General features: G+C 41.0%; 1 protein-coding gene and 1 long non-coding RNA gene across 2 annotated transcripts in view; one reads left to right on the forward strand and one right to left on the reverse strand.

Annotated features, from left to right (window-relative positions):
- The window catches only part of LOC149448748 (uncharacterized), a 129,847-nt gene extending 126,449 nt beyond the window's left edge, over positions 1–3,398 (reverse strand). Inside the window, exon 1 of the long non-coding RNA XR_016315512.1 lies at positions 3,267–3,398. This is a non-coding gene — a long non-coding RNA (uncharacterized LOC149448748). The remainder of the gene's footprint in view (positions 1–3,266) is intronic.
- The window catches only part of ELAVL1 (ELAV like RNA binding protein 1), a 140,547-nt gene continuing 126,178 nt past the window's right edge, over positions 3,382–17,750 (forward strand). Inside the window, exon 1 of the mRNA XM_089694312.1 lies at positions 3,382–3,523. The gene's annotated coding sequence lies outside the window, so the exon portion shown is untranslated. The remainder of the gene's footprint in view (positions 3,524–17,750) is intronic.

Below are 17,750 nucleotides of genomic sequence, written 5' to 3' on the forward strand. Positions count from 1 at the left end.
GTAGTCAATAAAAAAGTGCAACAAACGCAGCAAAACACACAGTAAATAAATCTGGTTTCTGACATCACACAGTAGGCGGAACAACAGTTACTCTCACTGTGCAAGGAAAGATGGACTTTTACTGTTGCGTGTTTCAAATTGTTGCCCTCATACATACCTGTGTAGTTGAAAGCTAACTCAGGTTTAATCCACAGCATGGTACACAGTCAACGGGCAATGTTAGAAATAGGAATAGGCAAAAATGTATGGCGGGCAGCATACTGGGTCGGACGTGAGCTGAAGTGTGCATTCCCAAAACAATTTGGCTGCGTTAGAATGCCTGATGTCATCCCTCACCAGCCAATCAAGAGGCTGAAAAACCAGGCACCCAGGAAAATATGGGCTAGCGAGGAATGTGACCGCTACATCGCTGAAAGGTGGAAGCGAGTATACTTGGGGGGTTATTTCTGCTTTGAGTGAGTTATAGCCCTTGTCAGGTTTTTTTTTTTTTTTTTTACATCTGGGTCCCATTGGACAGATTTATTTCACTTCCTATCCCATAGCAAAAATAGGAAGTGAGGCTGCACAGACCAGATTGCTTCTGATTGGTCAGTGGCATCACATTGACTGTGCTGACCAATCAGAATCCATCTGGTCTGTCCCTGAAGATAGAGATGAGCAGAAAATTAAAACCCCAGACCACTGGAGCAGCAGCCCTGGGGGAAATACAGCAAAGAATGGAGTGGGGGTTGGAAGGGTGGCTGGTATTGGTTCACATTTATATTTTATGTATAAAGTTTAACTAATCTTTTAACTGCATACTTTTTCCAGGTCATAAATTCATTAAAAAAAAAAACAAAAAAAAAAAAACCACTTCTCCCTGCACTTTAAGGCCTCATTCACACCAGTGTGCAGAGACGCCAGTTGTTTTCTATGTGCCTATTCACACCACAACACTAGTATCTCCTGCAGATTATTTCTGTGTGGAAATCTGCAATGTGTATAAAACTCATTTAAATGTGCATTAAAACTGATGTAAACTATCACCGCTGTCAGGGTTTCCATCTTTACCCAGTCTACCATCCAAGTTCATGAGCTTCGGCTGTTTGAATGGCTGTGCCACAATGATGTCACTCCTGTAAATGTGCACGGGAGTCACAGCCATAGCACAGAACTCTCAAGGGATGGTATGAGTATGCCACTCCTTACAGCGAAGCTCCACCCAACAGGGAATTTCCACTGTAAGGACTGGTCCCCCGCTTCCCGTTAAGAATTGGCACCTTTGGGGAGCGGGGGGGAGAGTGCGGGTACCCGAAATTGACAGGTTCCAGCTCCCACTTCGATCACCTAGGCAATTGGAAGCGGAAGTTGTCCTCCTCCCCTATTATTCTGGAATACGTGACAGGTCCCAGAAGACTACGGGACCATTCACAAATTGCAGTGCTACTCGGACATGCGCAGGGGGCACCTGGATGTGAAGTCGCAAGCTGTCACAGTCGGGTGTCCACACCGAAGGTCCTGGCACCAGGAACATAGGACGGCGGTGAAACGGGCTGCAGTTTTTGTAGCTGCTGACTTTTATTTATTTTTTTAAATTTTCACTGGAACTCCACTTTAACCACTTGCTAACCGCTCTTTAGCTGAACGATGGCTACTGTGCGGTTATCCAGTTATGGGAAGGCCTCATAAGACGCCCTCCCAGAATGCGCACTCTCGCGCGCCCCCAGTGATCTCCATGATCGCTGTGTCCTACGGACACAGCTGATCACATGCCGAGGTAAAATTCCAATCACAGCGGCCTTTTACCACGTGATCAGCTGTGTTCAATGACACAGCAGATCATGGAGTAAATACAGTTGCTGGTTATCGGCAGCACTTTCCTCACGCTGTCACCACGTGAGGAAAGTACTGCAGATAACCGGCAGCTGTCACAGAGCAGATCGGCACTGATGATCTGTGCCCTGCAGTGCCACCCACCAGTGCTGCCTATCAGTGCAGCCTCAGCAACGCACATCAGTGGAGAAAACTGACCCGTTCGCAAAATTTTAAAATAGAAAACAAAGAAAATGTTATTTTTTGCTTTGTTTATAGTGCACAAAATTAAAAACCCAGTGGCGATTAAATACCACCAAAAGAAAGCTTTATGTGTGTGAAAAAAATTATAAAAATTTCAACCCAGGCACCACATGCCTGGAGTTTGCATGTTCTCCCTGTGACTGCGTGGGTTTCCTCCGGGTACTCTGGTTTCCTCCCACACTCTAAAGACATGCTAGTAGGTTAATTGGCTCCTGTCTAAATTGGCCCTAATATGTGTATGTATGAATGTGAGTTAGGGACCTTAGATTATACACCCCTTGTGGGTTAGGGACTGATGTGAATGTACAATATAAAGCGCTGCGTAAATTGACAGCGCTATATAAGTACCTGAAATAAATATGGGTACAGTATTGCATGACCGCACAATTGTCAAAGTGCAACAGTGCTGAAAGCTGAAAATTGGTACGGGCACGAAGGGGGTATATGTGCAAAGTGGTTAAGAAAGCATGCACAGGTGATGTCACTGGCTGCAAAAAAGGTGTACATTTAGGCTACTTTCACACCAATCCACCGCAAAAACACAACAAAAACGCATAAGTGTTACCAAGCTTTGAGCATTTTTAAAGGACATGCGACTTAAAAACTGCACCAAAAAAGCTTCTTAGAGGTGTTTTTCATTGATTTCAATCAGAAGAGGCTTTTTTTTAACTCACCAAAAATACCTTGAAGATGCTTCAAGCAGTTTATACACTGCACGCACAACGCCTCAGTGAAAACATATACAGAAGAGTTTTTCAGGCTCTTTTCAATGCACAAATGCTTCAAAACCTCTTCAGTATGAAAGTAGCCTTGGGATACTCCTTGTACCTACAAGTAAGCTCTATGACAAGCTCACCTGGGGGCAGACGTCTCCAAACTACTGCTTGGAGTTATGCTGAGGGCCCACATGCACTTCAAAAGCATGTTATTTTGTATATCTTCATGAACTTAACTTACATTTTACCAAATGCTTCAACCTGCCTTCATGAACATGAGCCCACAACTTCCACCAATAATTAGTGTCCTAATCAGCTTTACCATATACAACCGAAATCTCATTTATTTAACGAACTCCCATCTATCCCGAAAATCGAACATTCTGAATATACTGTACAAATAGGTCACAGTACATCCAAACAAGTGCACCTATATCACATAAAGTCCAAACGTACACGCAAAAATCTCCCGCGAATTCTCACGTGCTCTCCTACCATTAGCCGGAAGTGTAGACAAAAAGCGAATCCATCTATAAGCATCGTGGCCAGGCAACGGTAAGCGATTAGTAAGGTCTTTCACCAATCAGAGACACGTAGAAGGTGTACGCATGCGCACCCTTTTCCGCCATGTTTCTTTTTTCTAGTTTTTTTCCTCTTGTGTGACGTCAAGGCTTGTCGCTCGTTTTGTGCTGAGAACGATTGTCTCTGTTCTGCGCCGCTCTTTTGCCGATCGGAGCGGAAAGCTCGCGCGGGTAAGATTTCGATGTTTATGTGAGGTTATCTGGTGATGATATAGATTAGATTTGGAAATGGAAGAAGACCTCGCTACACGCCCTCCTCCACGCTAGGCCGTGTGCTAGAGGCTGCACTGCGGCCTGCTAAGGACGGTACTGCGAGCCGTCAGTTTTTGATCGGCCGGGAGACGGGTTGAAGCAAACATGATGGCAGTATGAGGGGAGCTATAGAGAGCGGCTTTGGTCACGAGATGTGCTGAAAACGTGAAGGTTTACTTGTAGACCTGCGTCTGATTAGCCATCTCATTGTAAGGGAATGTTGTACACTGCCTTACTATATAATCTGTTCTGCCACTGATAACAAAAACGCCAGTGTGAATACATCATAGGAAAATGGCTGATATGGGAGTGTGCATAGTGATCTCTTCACATTTAGAATCCCCACTCCCCAGTTTGTGCTGATCTAGCCACAGAGGAAATCAAATTGTTCTCTATTTGCAGACTGAGATTACCTTGTAAAAGTATCCATAATAGTCGCAATGGTGTACATAGCCAGTGCACACAGTAGAACTGAGCATGTGATTCAGCAGGTCCACCAACTACTGAAATCTACACAGGGGTTGATCCAAGACCAGCCACCCTGCACAAGGAGAGAAAGCAGTAGTTAGTGGTTGTCATTACATGAAACTGCTGTGTAGAGGCTAAGTATACAAGTTGTTTAATGCTGGATTACTGCAGAAATCTGGAAGAAATACACAAAGGATACCAAGATTCTTAAAAAAAAAAAAAAAATCACATGGCTGTTGTATTTATAATGTTGGAGTTGAGATTTAACTACGCCTGCTCACTACAGCTCAGACTAAAAATTCTATGCATTTTTAATATTAAATGCAAACTCTCCTATCCATCCATATCTCCATGCATTATTTTGTTGAGAAATCCCTTTGAAAACCACCCCTAACATTTGTGGCCATGGCCATCTTGAGTAAGGGCAGATGATCGCCTTAGCTCATACATGCAGGAAGGAGGGTGTGCTTGGCTGAGAAAACCCTTGAACAACTTTTGGGATGTATGATAGCTAGGGCTGCAACTAACGATTATTTTCATATTCGATTAGTAGTTGGCTGATTTATTATTTTGATCAATCAGATAAAACCTCACAAAAGTTTGGTGTGTAATTTAGCTAATGCAGTATGTAACGCAATTCTTGAATATCTTTATGCAGTGGTAAATATAAACAACTAGATATTTTGGTTAGTGAACAAAAGATCTAATCCATGCTGAGAATTTATACATATATATATATATATATATATCTATAGATATATATATATTACACACAATATAAAAAGTCAGGTTTCTGTGATGTAAAAAATGAGACAAAGATAAATAATTTTAGAGATTTTTCCCCCTTTAATGTAACCTACAAGTCAGTTGAACTACATACTGAAATCTTTTGGGTGGAGGGAAGTAAAAATAAAAAACTAAAATACTATGGTTGCATAAGTGTGCACACCCTTAAACTAATACTTTGTTGAAGCACCTTTTGCTTTTATTACAGCACTCAGTTTTTTTTGAGTATGAGTCTATCAGTATGGCACATTTTGACTTGGCCATATTTGCGCACTCTTCCCTGCAAAAACACTCCAAATCTCTCAGATTGCGAGGGCATCTCCTGTGCACAGCCCTCTTCAGATCACCCCACAGATTTTCGATCGGATTCAGGTCTGGGCTCTGGCTGGCCATTCCAAAACTTCAATCTTTTTCTGGTGAAGCCATTCCTTTGTTGATTTGGATGTATGCTTTGGGTCATTGTCATGCTGAAAGATGAAGTTCCACTTCATGTTCCGCTTTCTAGGAGAAGCCTGAAGGTTTTGTGCCAATATTGATTGGTATTTGGAACTGTTCATAATTCCCTCTACCTTGACTAAGGCCCCAGTTCCAGCTGATGAAAAACAGCCCCAAAGCATGATGCTGCCACCACCATGCTTCACTGTGGGTATGGTGTTCTTTTGCTGATGTGCAGTGTTGTTTTTGCACCAAACATATCTTTTGGAGATATGGCCAAAAAGTTCAGCCTTGGCTTCATCAGACCATAACACATTTTCCCACATGCTTTTGGGAGACTTCAGATTTGCAAAATTTAGCCAGGCTTGGATGTTTTTTCTTCCTAAGAAAAGCTTTCGTCTTGCCACTCTACCCCATAGCCCAAACATATAAAGAATACGGGAGATTGTTGTCACATGTACCACACAGCCAGTACTTGCCAGATAGTCCTGCAGCTCATTTAATATTGCTGTAGGCCTCTTGGCAGCCTTCCAGACCAGTTTTTTTTTCTCGTCTTTTCATCAATTTTGGAGGGATGTCCAGTTGTTGGTAATGTCACTGTTGCGCCATATTTCCTCCACTTGATAACTGTGTTCCATGGTATATCTAATGCCTTTTGGAAATTCTTTTGTACCCTTCTCCTGACTGATACCTTTTTAAAAATGAGATTCCCCTGATGCTGTGGAACCCCTCTGTGGACCATGGCATTTGCTGTAGGATGCGACTAAGAAAATCTCAGGAAAGACCTACTAGAACAGCTAAACTTTATTTGGGGGGTTAATCAGAGGCACTTTAAATGATCAGAAACCTGATATTTTAACAGGGGGGTGGAGGCTTTCTATGTCCACTGTGTGTGTGTATATATCTAGATGGAATGGAAATATAAATCTTTAATAAAGTAGTACTAAAGGTTGAGACTTTATTTCATGGATATAATAATTTTAAATATAATGCACAATACTGGTAAACGTTTACTTTACATTTTAATTGTAATCTTGTATTACCTCCAGTCTCAGCCTCCAGCTACTCTGAGTTCAGACAATGACCTTCCCTGCACAGTGCCCTTAAAGTGATTGTATACAGTGCATCCAGAAAGTATTGACAGTGCTTAACGTTTGCCACATTTTGTTAATATTACAGCATTGTTCCAAAATGGATTAAATTTATTTTTTCCTCAACATTCTACAAACAATACCCCATAATGACAATGTGAAAGATGTTCGTTTTGAAATATTTGTAATTTATTAAAAATAAAAAAACAAAACAAAAAAACACATGTACAAAAGTATTCACAGCCTTTGCCATGACACTCAAAATTGAGCTCTGGTGCTTTCTGTTCCCAGTGATCATCCTTGAGATGTTCCCAGTGATCATCCTTGAGATGTTCCCACTGATCATCCTTGAGATGTTCCCACTGATCATCCTTGAGATGTTCCCACTGATCATCCTTGAGATGTTCCCACTGATCATCCTTGAGATGTTCCCACTGATCATCCTTGAGATGTTCCCACTGATCATCCTTGAGATGTTCCCACTGATCATCCTTGAGATGTTCCCACTGATCATCCTTGAGATGTTCCCACTGATCATCCTTGAGATGTTCCCACTGATCATCCTTGAGATGTTCCCACTGATCATCCTTGAGATGTTCCCACAACCTGATTGGAGTCCACCTGAGGGAAATTCAGTTGATGGGACATGGTTAGGAAAGGCATAAGCCTGTCTATATAACCACTTAATACTTGCCCACAGTACATTTACTGCTGCAGTGCAGGCCCTGTGTGTGAAATCACATGTGTGTGTATATATACGTGATTTTGCATTTCCATATGGGGTACCACTTATACATGGACAATTTCTATTCAAGCGTGCCACTATTTAGACGTTTGTACAATCTTGGAATTAGTGCATGTAGCACTGTGCGACCTAATGTGCGCCCGCCATTAGAAGTGGGTGGATGCAGGGTGGTATATTCTAATGGTGGGCATACCACACACTTTTTCTGGCAGAGATTTCTTGTCTTTGTTTCAACAAACAAAAACATAGCATATAAACCCAACAAGCACCAGAGACATACTAGTACATCACTGGACTTTGGTTATACCAGGATGATGCCTACAGCTGTAGGCATCATCCTGGTATTGTTTTTTTCATCCGGTGATCGGCTTTCATGTAAAAGCAATTGTAGTGGCTAATTAGCTGCAGGATTGCTTTTACAATCAGCGGGAGACAATGCCCCCCCCCCTGGGCTTTTAAATATGGATATTAAAAATGTATGCAGTTTGTCGACATTGCACAGGGCATGCACAGTTTTAAAGCATGTCATGTGTTTGGTATTTATTTACTCGGCATACTGTCATCTTTTATATGTTACCAAATAATTGGCCAATATATCGTGTTTTTGTGCATTAAATGTAAAAAAAAAGTGTACTATTTTCAAAAAAAATTTTGTTTGGAAAATCGCTGCACGAGTACTATGTGACAAAAAATTTCAGCACCACCATTTTATTCACTAGGGTGTCTGCTTTAAAAAAAAAGGTTTGGGGGTTCAAAGTAATTTTCCTAGCAAAAAATAATGATTTTTTTTCATGTGAACACAGTGTCAGAAAAGGCTTGGTCTTCAGGTGGTTAGAAGAGTGAATAATGTGTGGCATATAGTTGTAATGCTGGGCATAAAATGCCCCCACCCCCCAAAATGACCCCTTTTTGGAAAGTAAACACCCCAAACTATTTGCTGAGAGGCATGTTGAGTCAATAGAAGAATTTATTTTTTTACCACACATTTTTGGAAAATGACAAATAAAAAACATGGGTATATGTGGAATTACTCCCCAAAATACACTCTGCTACTTCTCCCGAGTATGGGGGTACCACATGTGAGAGACTTACAGTTGTGTCCAAAATTATTCAACCCCCAATGCTGTAAAGGGGTTTAGGGACTATAGTGTACATTTGGAATTGTATTCAGAATCAAATCCTACAAGGACGTTGTAACTACCCAAATGCAACTAAAATGACATCAATTGTTTATGTAATACAGTAGTAAATGGTTCTTATGTGGTTTCTTCATTGCCACAATTATTCAACCCCTTAAAGACTACCACTCTGAAGAACAGAGGTTCATACAGGTGCTTTCCATCAGGTATTGAAAACACCTGTGGATGTCACCGAGCAGCAATCAAGCATAATAAGCACCAATTAGGCAGCTTTAAAATGACTGTGATACTCAGCTCCTTCTAGACATTTACTGGTGTGGTTACAAACATGGTGAAGGCAAGAGAATGGTCCAGGAAGACAAGAGAAGAGGTGATTTCTCTTCACAGGAAGGGCAATGGCTATAAGAAGATTGCAAAGATGTTAAACATACCAAGAGACACCTTAGGAAGCATCATTCGCAAATTCAAGGCAAAGGGCACTGTTGAAACGCTACCTGGTCGTGGCAGAAAGAAGATGCTGACTTCGACTGCTGTGCGCTACCTGAAGCGTAGAGTGGAGAGAAGTCCCCGTGTGACTGCTGAGGAACTGAGAAAAGATTTGTCAGATGTGGGTACAGAAGTTTCAGCCCAGACAATAAGACGCACACTGCGTAATGAAGGCCTCCGTGCCAGAACTCCCAGGCGTACCCCCTTGCTGTCTCCAAAGAATAAGAAGAGTCGACTGCAGTATGCCAAAAGCCATGTGGACAAACCACAAAAGTTGTGGGATAGTGTTCTGTGGACTGATGAAACAAAATTAGAACTGTTTGGGCCCATGGATCAACGCTATGTTTGGAGGAGGAAGAACAAGGCCTATGATGAAAAGAACACCTTGCCTACTGTGAAGCATGGTGGAGGGTCAATCATGCTTTGGGGCTGTTTTGCTTCTGCAGGTACAGGGAAGCTTCAGCGTGTGCAAGGTACCATGAATTCTCTTCAGTACCAGGAGATATTGGATGGAAACGTGATGCAGTCCGTCACACACCTGAGGCTTGGGAGACGTTGGACCTTTCAACAGGACAATGATCCCAAGCATACCTCCAAGTCCACTAGAGCATGGTTGCAGAGGAAAGGCTGGAACATTTTGGAGTGGCCATCGCAGTCACCAGACTTAAATCCGATTGAGAACCTCTGGTGGGACTTAAAGAAAGCAGTTGCAGTGCGCAAGCCTAAGAATGTGACTGAACTGGAGGCCTTTGCCCATGAAGAATGGGCGAAGATACCCGTAGATCGCTGCAAGACACTTGTGTCAAGCTATGCTTCACGTTTAAAAGCTGTTATAACTGTAAAAGGATGCTGTACTAAGTACTAAGATTGAATGTCACTTGGGGGTTGAATAAAACTGATAATGCTGTGAGCACAGAAAAGACATTTGTGGTTATTTCATTATAACTGTTATGTTATATTTGTCTGACCTACAAGTGCCTCTTTAATGTAAATGTAAGCAAGATGACTGAATGATCAAAAGCAATGTCAAACTGGCCAAAACACTCAATTTCAGTGGGGGTTGAATAATTTTGGACACAACTGTATTGGCAGTCTAGCCAAGCACAGGACCCCAAAATCCAATAAGCACCTTCAGACTTTTAAAGGGCTTTATTTCCTCATTACACTTCTTTACTATGTATCACAGTTTCGGAGGCCCTGAAATGCCAGGATAGCACCAACCCCCCAAATGACCCCTTTTTGGAAAGTAGACACCCCAAGGAATTTGATAAGAAAGCATGGTGAGTATTTTGCAGATCTCGTTTGTTGGCACGAGGTTTTGGAAAATGAAGAAAAAAAAACCAAAACATTTTTTTCTTTTTTTTTTATATTTCAAAACCTTAAGAGAAAAAATTAGATCTGCAAAATACTCACCATGACTTTTTAAATTCTTTGGGGTGTCTACTTTCCAAAAAGGGGTAATTTGGGGGGGGGGGTGGGGAGGGCGGGGGGTTGGTGCTATCCTGACATTTCAGGGCCTCCAAAACTGTGATAGGTAGTGAGGAAGTGAAATGAGGAAGTTACACACCTTCAGGCTTTCAAAGCATCATTGGATTTTAGGCTCCTGTATGTGGCTAGGCTTCCAAAAAGTCTTGCACATGTGGTACCCCTATACTCGGTAGAAGCAGCAGAATGTATTTTGGGGTGTAGCCCATATACCCATGGCTTGTGTGAGAAATATATAATTTAAATGACAATTTTGTGTTTTAAAAACAAAAAAAAACACTGTAATTTTCCAAAAATTTTTGGAAAAAAGAAATCTTCCATGAACTCCATATGCCTCAGCAGATAGTTTAGGGTGTCTACTTTGTGAAACGGGGTTATTTGGGGGTGTTTGTACTGTCCTGGTATATTAGCACCTCAAGAAATCCATTATCTATACCATAGTTTGTAGACGCTATAACTTTCACACAAAGCAATCAATATACACTTATTGGGATTTTTGTTAGCCAAAAACATGTAGGAGAATACATTTTGGCCTACATTTATGACAAAGTTTGAGTTTTTTGGATATTTTTTATGACATAAATGAGAAAATATTTTTTTTTTTCAAAATATTTTTTGTTTATAGCGCCAAATAAAAAGCGCACAGGTGATCAAATACCACCGAAAGAAAGCTCTATTTGTATGAAAAAAGGACGTAAATTTCGTTTGGACACAGCATTGCATGACTGCACAATTATCAGTTGAAATAGTGCAGCGCCGAATAGCAAAAAGAGGCCTGGTCATTAAGGGGGGGTAAATCCTCAGGATGGCAAGTGGATATGGTCCCACAGTTAACAATGCATGTCAGAGCACAAGCCAAGCCATGATGTCCAAGGAATTGTACATAGACCTCCGAGACAGGATTGTATCAAGGCACAGATCTGGGGAAGGGTATAGAAAAATTTCTGCAGCATTGAAGGTCCCAATGAGCACAGTGGCCTCTATCATCTGTAAATGGAAGAAGATTGGAACCACCAGGGATCTTCCTAGAGCGGGCTGCCCGGCCAAAATGAGTGTCCGAGGGAGAAGGGCCTTAGGCTGGCCATACATTATACAATTTTCTTGAGAAATTTGCTTTAGAATTACCCAAAACCATATATTATGAGGTCAAACCTAAACAAGACTTTCAATTGTATCCAATTAGGCGGGCCCCTGCACTACATAGTTGAAGGTAAATCCAAAGGAAATTGGGAAGAAATTGGACAGAAAATTGTATAGTGTATGGCCAGCCTTAGCCAGGTAGGTAATCATGCACCCGATGGTCACTCTGAAAGAGCTCCAGCGTTTCTCTGTGGAGAGAGGAGAACCTTCCAGAAGAACAACCATCTGCAGCACTCCACTAATGAGGCCTGTATGGTAGAGTGGCCAGACGGAAGCCACTCCTCAGTAAAAGGCAAATAGCAGGTCTTCTGGAGTTTGCCAATAGGCTCCTGAGGGACTCTCAGACCATGAGAAACAAAACACTCTGGTCTGATGAAACAAAGATTGAACTCTTTGGCCTGAATGCCAAGCATCATGTCTGAAGGAAACCAGGCACCGCTCACCACCTGGCCAATATCATCCCTACAGTGAAGCATGGTGGTAGCAGCATCCTGCTGTGGGGATATTTTTCTATGGCAGGAACTGGGAGACTAGTCAGGATCGAAGGAAAGATGAATGCAGCAATGTACAGAGACATCCTTAATGAAAACCTGTTCCAGAGTTCTCTGGACCTTAGACTGGGGCGACTGTTCATATTTCAAGAAGACAACTACCTTAAGCACACAGCCCACATAACAAAGGAGTGGCTACGGGCCAACTCTGTGAATGTCCTGGAGTGGCCCAGCCAGCGCCCAGACTTGAATGTGATTGAACATCTCTGGAGAGACCTGAAAATGGCTGTGCACCGACGCTCCCCATTCAACCTGATGGAACTTGAGACGTTCTGCAAAGAATGGGAAAAATTGCCCAAAAATAGGTGTGCCAAGCTTGTAGCATCATGCTCAAAATGACTTGAGGCTATAATTGGTGCTAATGGTGCTTCAACAAAGTATTGAGCAAAGGCTGTGAACACTTATGTACATGTGTTTTTTTTTTTTTTGTTTGTTTTTTTTTTTGGGGGGGGGGGTTTGGGTTTTTTTCGTCTTTTAGTTTTAATAAATTGCAAAGATTTCAAAACAACTTCTTTCACATCATTATGTGGTATTGTTTGTAGAATGTTGAGGGGAAAAAATGAATTTAATCCATTTTGGAATAAGGCTGTAACAACAAAATGTGGCAAAAGATAAGCGCTGTGAATACTTTCTGGATGCACTGTACTTACTTTTTTTTTTTTTAACTACAAACTTGTCATGCTTATCTTCTCTGTGCATTGGTTTTGTACAGAACAGCCCTGATTCTCCTGTTTTGTAGTCCCCTCTCTGGCGCTTCTGCCTTCAGAGTGCCCCTATAGTAAGCCACAAGGTACAAAAAAGCCTCTGCCTTTTAGAATCACTTTAAATCACTTCCTTCTCCTGCCCAGGACTACATGTCCCACAAAAGCATTTCTCCTCACACATTTCACAAGTTCTCAACTATTTTCATAATAGATTATGTCCTTTTAGTAGTTTCAGCCCTAAAATATAATGTACTTTTCCTATCTATTTACTAGCAGCATAATGATTAAACATAGAACTGTTAATATAAAGTGTTTAATTCTACTTTAACCTCTTGCTGACCCACCATAGAACGTTTACTGCAACATGTCGACTCTTCCCATTACATTACATTACCATTAAATTACATTGTGGCTTTACTCTGAGTCCACTCCCACGTGCGTGCACGGACCCGGAAGACTGCAGTCATTGACTGCAGCATAAGTCGATTAGTGGGTGGGTCCTGATCAATGATTTATGCCTGGGATCCGCTGATCTGCTCAGGGAATGACAGGAGAGTGCCCTGTGTTAAAAGCCAGGGGAGCAAAAATGTCAATGACGGTTAGCTCCCCTCAACGTCATTGTCAGATTGTACTTCACACTATCGCAATCCCACTGTTAGTCGCTGATCGCCACCATTACTAGTATAAAAAATAAATAATTGCAGTATCTATACCATAATTTGCAGACGCTATAACTTTCACACAAACCAATCAATATACACTTATTGGAATTTCTTTTTAAAAAGATGTAGCAGAATACATTTTGGCCCAAATTGTTGAAGACATTTTTATTTCTTTAGTTTTTTTATTGGATGTGTTTTATATCATAATTTATATGAAAAACCTAGTGGTTATCAAATACCACCAAAAGAAAACTCTATTTGTGTGAAAAAAAAAATATTAATTTAGTTTTCGTACAGTATCACATGACCACACAGTTGCCAGTTAAAGTAGCGCTGTGCCGAAATGCAAAAAAAGGCCTGGTCATGAAGGGCATAAAATCTTAAAGTGTATATGAATACAAACTCTATTTTTCAGTATGTTTAGCATTGCATTACTATGTAAGAAAATATATGTAATATTTTAATAGTTTTTGGCAATCTAATGCAAAGTTTTTTTGTTTTTTTTTACTTGGTGATTTTGCCAATAACACTTTCTGTTGCAGCCTTACAAATTTAAGGCACTGCTTCGCAATTAGCAGGTGTTGTTAGCTGGCCTAGTGTGCTCCTTCAGTAAGCCTTACTGAAGGACCAGGCTAACACTGCTTTTGTTAACTGGTTGCCAACCAGCCACAGTGTTTTTACTGAGGCACCGCTGCGCAGAACGCTGTTTTTAAACGGGTAGGGGGCTCGCGCCTGCCCTACCCGTCACCCCCGGTGATTGCGGCAGCGGGTGTCAATCACCGGGTCCCGGCTGGTCATTACCCGCCGGGTCCCAGCGATTACCGGCAGTCACTGACAGGGAGCACGGCTGCAGTGTTTACACGGTAAGTCTGCTCTTGTCAGTTCCGAGCACAGGCCGATCCTGAGAGAAGAGTTTATCTCTTGGGATCAGTGTCCCGTGAAGCACACACCCCCTGCCCACTAGTAAAACACTCCCCTCACACAGTTAACCCTTTCATTACCTAACTCCACAGGTAACTCCTTCCTCCCCAGTGCCATTAGTTCAGTGTCAGTGTTTTTTTTTTTTTTTTTTTGCACTGATCACTATATTGGTGTCACTGGGGATGTCAGTGACCCCAAGTCAGTTCCCCCCCAGTGTCAGAATGTCTGCCGCAGTCCCACCATAAGTCGCTGATCGCCGCCATTATTAGTATAAAAAAATGTAAAAATCCAGTATCTATACCGCCATTTGTAAACGCAATAACTTTCACGTAAATCAATTAATTTACACGTATCGGGATTTTGTTTAGCAAAGACATGTCGCAGAATACATTTTGACCGAAATTTATGACAAAATTTGATTTTTAAATTTTTGTACTGGACATGATTTATAAAAAAAAGTCCAAAATATTGTTTTTGTCTCAAAATGGTCAGCTTTTTTTTTTTTTTATAGCGCAAAAAAAAAACGCACAGGTGATCAAAAGCTCAATTTGTGGGAAAAAAAGGACATAAATTTAATTTGGGTGCAGTGCTGCATGACCACGCAATTGTCAGTTAAAGTAATGCAGGGACGTAACACAAACCGCTTCTGTAACTGCTTCCTGACCGCCCAATAGCAATAGAAATACTGCTACAGGGCGGCATGGGTGCACAAAATCACATATATATATATATATATATATATATATATATATATATATATATATATATATATACACGTGATTCGCACTCCCGTGGTTTTCACTCCCCTCCCAGATAGCGTCAGATTGCCCGTCAGTACACCAGTCATCACGTTTAACCCCTTGATTGCCAGGAGCACGCTCATGCACAATAAACCTCCATTGCTAGTATAGTGTCTGAACGGATCAATATCTTTGATCAGATCAGCACTATACCAGCGTTCACATTAGTATAGCGGCCCCAAAAACGCAGAGTTATGCAGGCCATAGACGGGTCAAAAACCGTCCGTTTAAAAAAAAAAAAAACGAAAAATCGGTTGTTCAATAGGCCAACGGTAAAAAAAATCGGCCAATTTTGTGCCAGTCTACGGCCGGCATTTCATTATTTCTGTCCCTTGCAGAGAGCTCTGCTATTATATTTGACATGAAAAAGTATTGCGTTTGCAACAATGTATCCATTTTGGATAGAGATGGTTTTATTCGGATACAAATTGATACATTGTTGCCACCGCAATACTTTTTCATGTCAATTATAATAGTTTACTGGAATTCTTCTTTTTCTTCCTTCTTACTTCTTTTTTTCTTTTTTTTCTTTTTCTTCTTCTTGCAGGTCACGGCTCATGCGCAGATTTTTCCCGGTAAAACAATCAGCCAATTTGCCCATCATTGCCGGGAAAATCGGCCGATTTTTTTTTTTTTTTTCCAACTTCACCGATTAAAAAAAAAAAAAAGTACCAAAACCCTGAAAAATGGCCAACCAATTATCCCACTAACGGTGCAAAATCGGGCAATTTTTTTTTTCGGCCGATTTTTTTATCCTTTTTCCATATGGGGTACCACTTATACGTGAACAATTTTTATTCAAGCGTGCCACTATTTAAACATTTGTACAATCTTGGAACTGCGCATGTGGCAAAGTGACCTAATGTGTGCCCACCATGTGGATGCAGGGCGGTATATTCTAATGGTGGGCATACCACACACTTTTTCTGGCAGAGATTTCTTCTCTTTTTTTCATTCAGTCCACAGGCTGCATTCAAAAAAAAAAAACCATAGCATATATACCCAACAAGGATCAGCGATGTACTGGTACATCACTGGACTTTGGTTATACCAGGATGATACCTACAGCTGCAGGCATCATCCTGGTATCGTTTTTTTCAGCCGGCGATCGGCTTTCTTGTAATAGCAATCCTAGTGGCTAATTAGCTGCAAGATTGCTTTTACAAGCAGTGGGAGATGATGCCCCCCTTCCCCGCTGCCTTCCACAGCCTTCTCGGGCAGTCCCGTGCCATCGGAGGAACCTGAGTATGCAGCTGGTGTTTCTGCCAGCTGACCATAGAGCTGATTGGAGACCAGAGTGGTGCCAATCATCTCTATAGTCTAAGAATTTGGAAGCTACAAGCATTTCATCACTTCAGTTTCGGAGGATATAAACAGCGCCATTTGTAATTTGGGAAAGCATCTGATCCTGCCATTCTTGGTTTGATTAGATAATGTAAGGAGAGGAGATATCCAGAGTCTGATAGACCCCAGATTTCTCAAAGAATATATGACAATGGCCATTGAAGTTATAGGGGATATTTGCATTCCCTGTGATAGCATTAAAAGTGATTAAAAAAAATGAAAGGTACAATGTAAAAATAATTTAAAAAAAATCAAAATAACTAAAAAAAAAAAAAACAATCGCCCCTACCATGTGCGCACACCTGTGTGCACAAGCCTTGACCCTGTGCCGGTATGTAAACAGCAGTTGCACCATGCATGTAAGGTATTGCCGTGAATGTCAGATCAAGGGCAGTAATTCGAACACTAGACCTCCTCTGTAAATCTAAAATGGTAGCTTGTAAAGGCTTTTAAAGCGTTGCCTATAGATATTAAAAATGTATGCAGTTTGTCGCCATTGCACGGGGCATACGCAGTTTTAAAGCATGTCATGTTATGTATCTATTTACTCAGCATATCATTATCTTTTAAAGGTTACCAAATAATTGGCCAATATATTGTGTTTTTGTGCATTAAAAGTAAAGTGCATTTTTTTTTTAATTTGCTTTTGACACTAGGGTGTCTGCTTTACAAATGTATATAATGTTTGGGGTTTTAAATGAATTTCCTAGCAAAAAATACAGATTTTTTCATGTGAAAAAAAAACTATCAGAAAGGGCTTGATCTTCAGGTGGTTAGAAGACCCAAAATGACCCCTTTTTGGAAAGTAGACACCCCAAACTATTTGTTGAGAAGCATGTTGAATCAATAGAAGAATTTATTTTTTTTATCACAAGTTTTTGGAAAGACAAAAAAAAATATTTTTTTTTTACACAAAATTGTCACTTAAATGATTTATTGCTCACACATGCCATGGGTATATGTGTAATTACTCCCAAAAATACATTCTGCTACTTCCGAGTATGGGGGTACCACATGTGAGACGTTTTGGCAGTCTAGCCAAGTACAGGACCCCAAAATCCAATAAGCACCTTCAGGCTTTTAAAGGGCTTTATTTCCTCATTACACTTCCTGACTACCTATCACAGTTTCGGAGGCCCTGAAATGCCAGGATAGCACCTAACCCCCCCAAATGACCCCTTTTTGGAAAGTAGACACCCCAAGGAATTTGATAAGAAGCACGGTAAGTATTTTGCAGATCTCATTTGTTGCCACAAGGTTTTGAAAAATTAAGAAAAAAAACAAAAACATATTTTTTCTGTTTTTTGTTATAATTCAAAACCTTGTGAGAAAAAATGAGATCTGCAAAATACTCTTCATGCCTCTTTTTAAATTCCTTGGGGTGTCTAC

Source organism: Staurois parvus, unplaced genomic scaffold, assembly GCF_062004578.1.
Source record: "Staurois parvus isolate SC_StPar_1 unplaced genomic scaffold, SC_StPar_1.0 ptg000659l, whole genome shotgun sequence".
NCBI lineage: Eukaryota > Metazoa > Chordata > Amphibia > Anura > Ranidae > Staurois > Staurois parvus.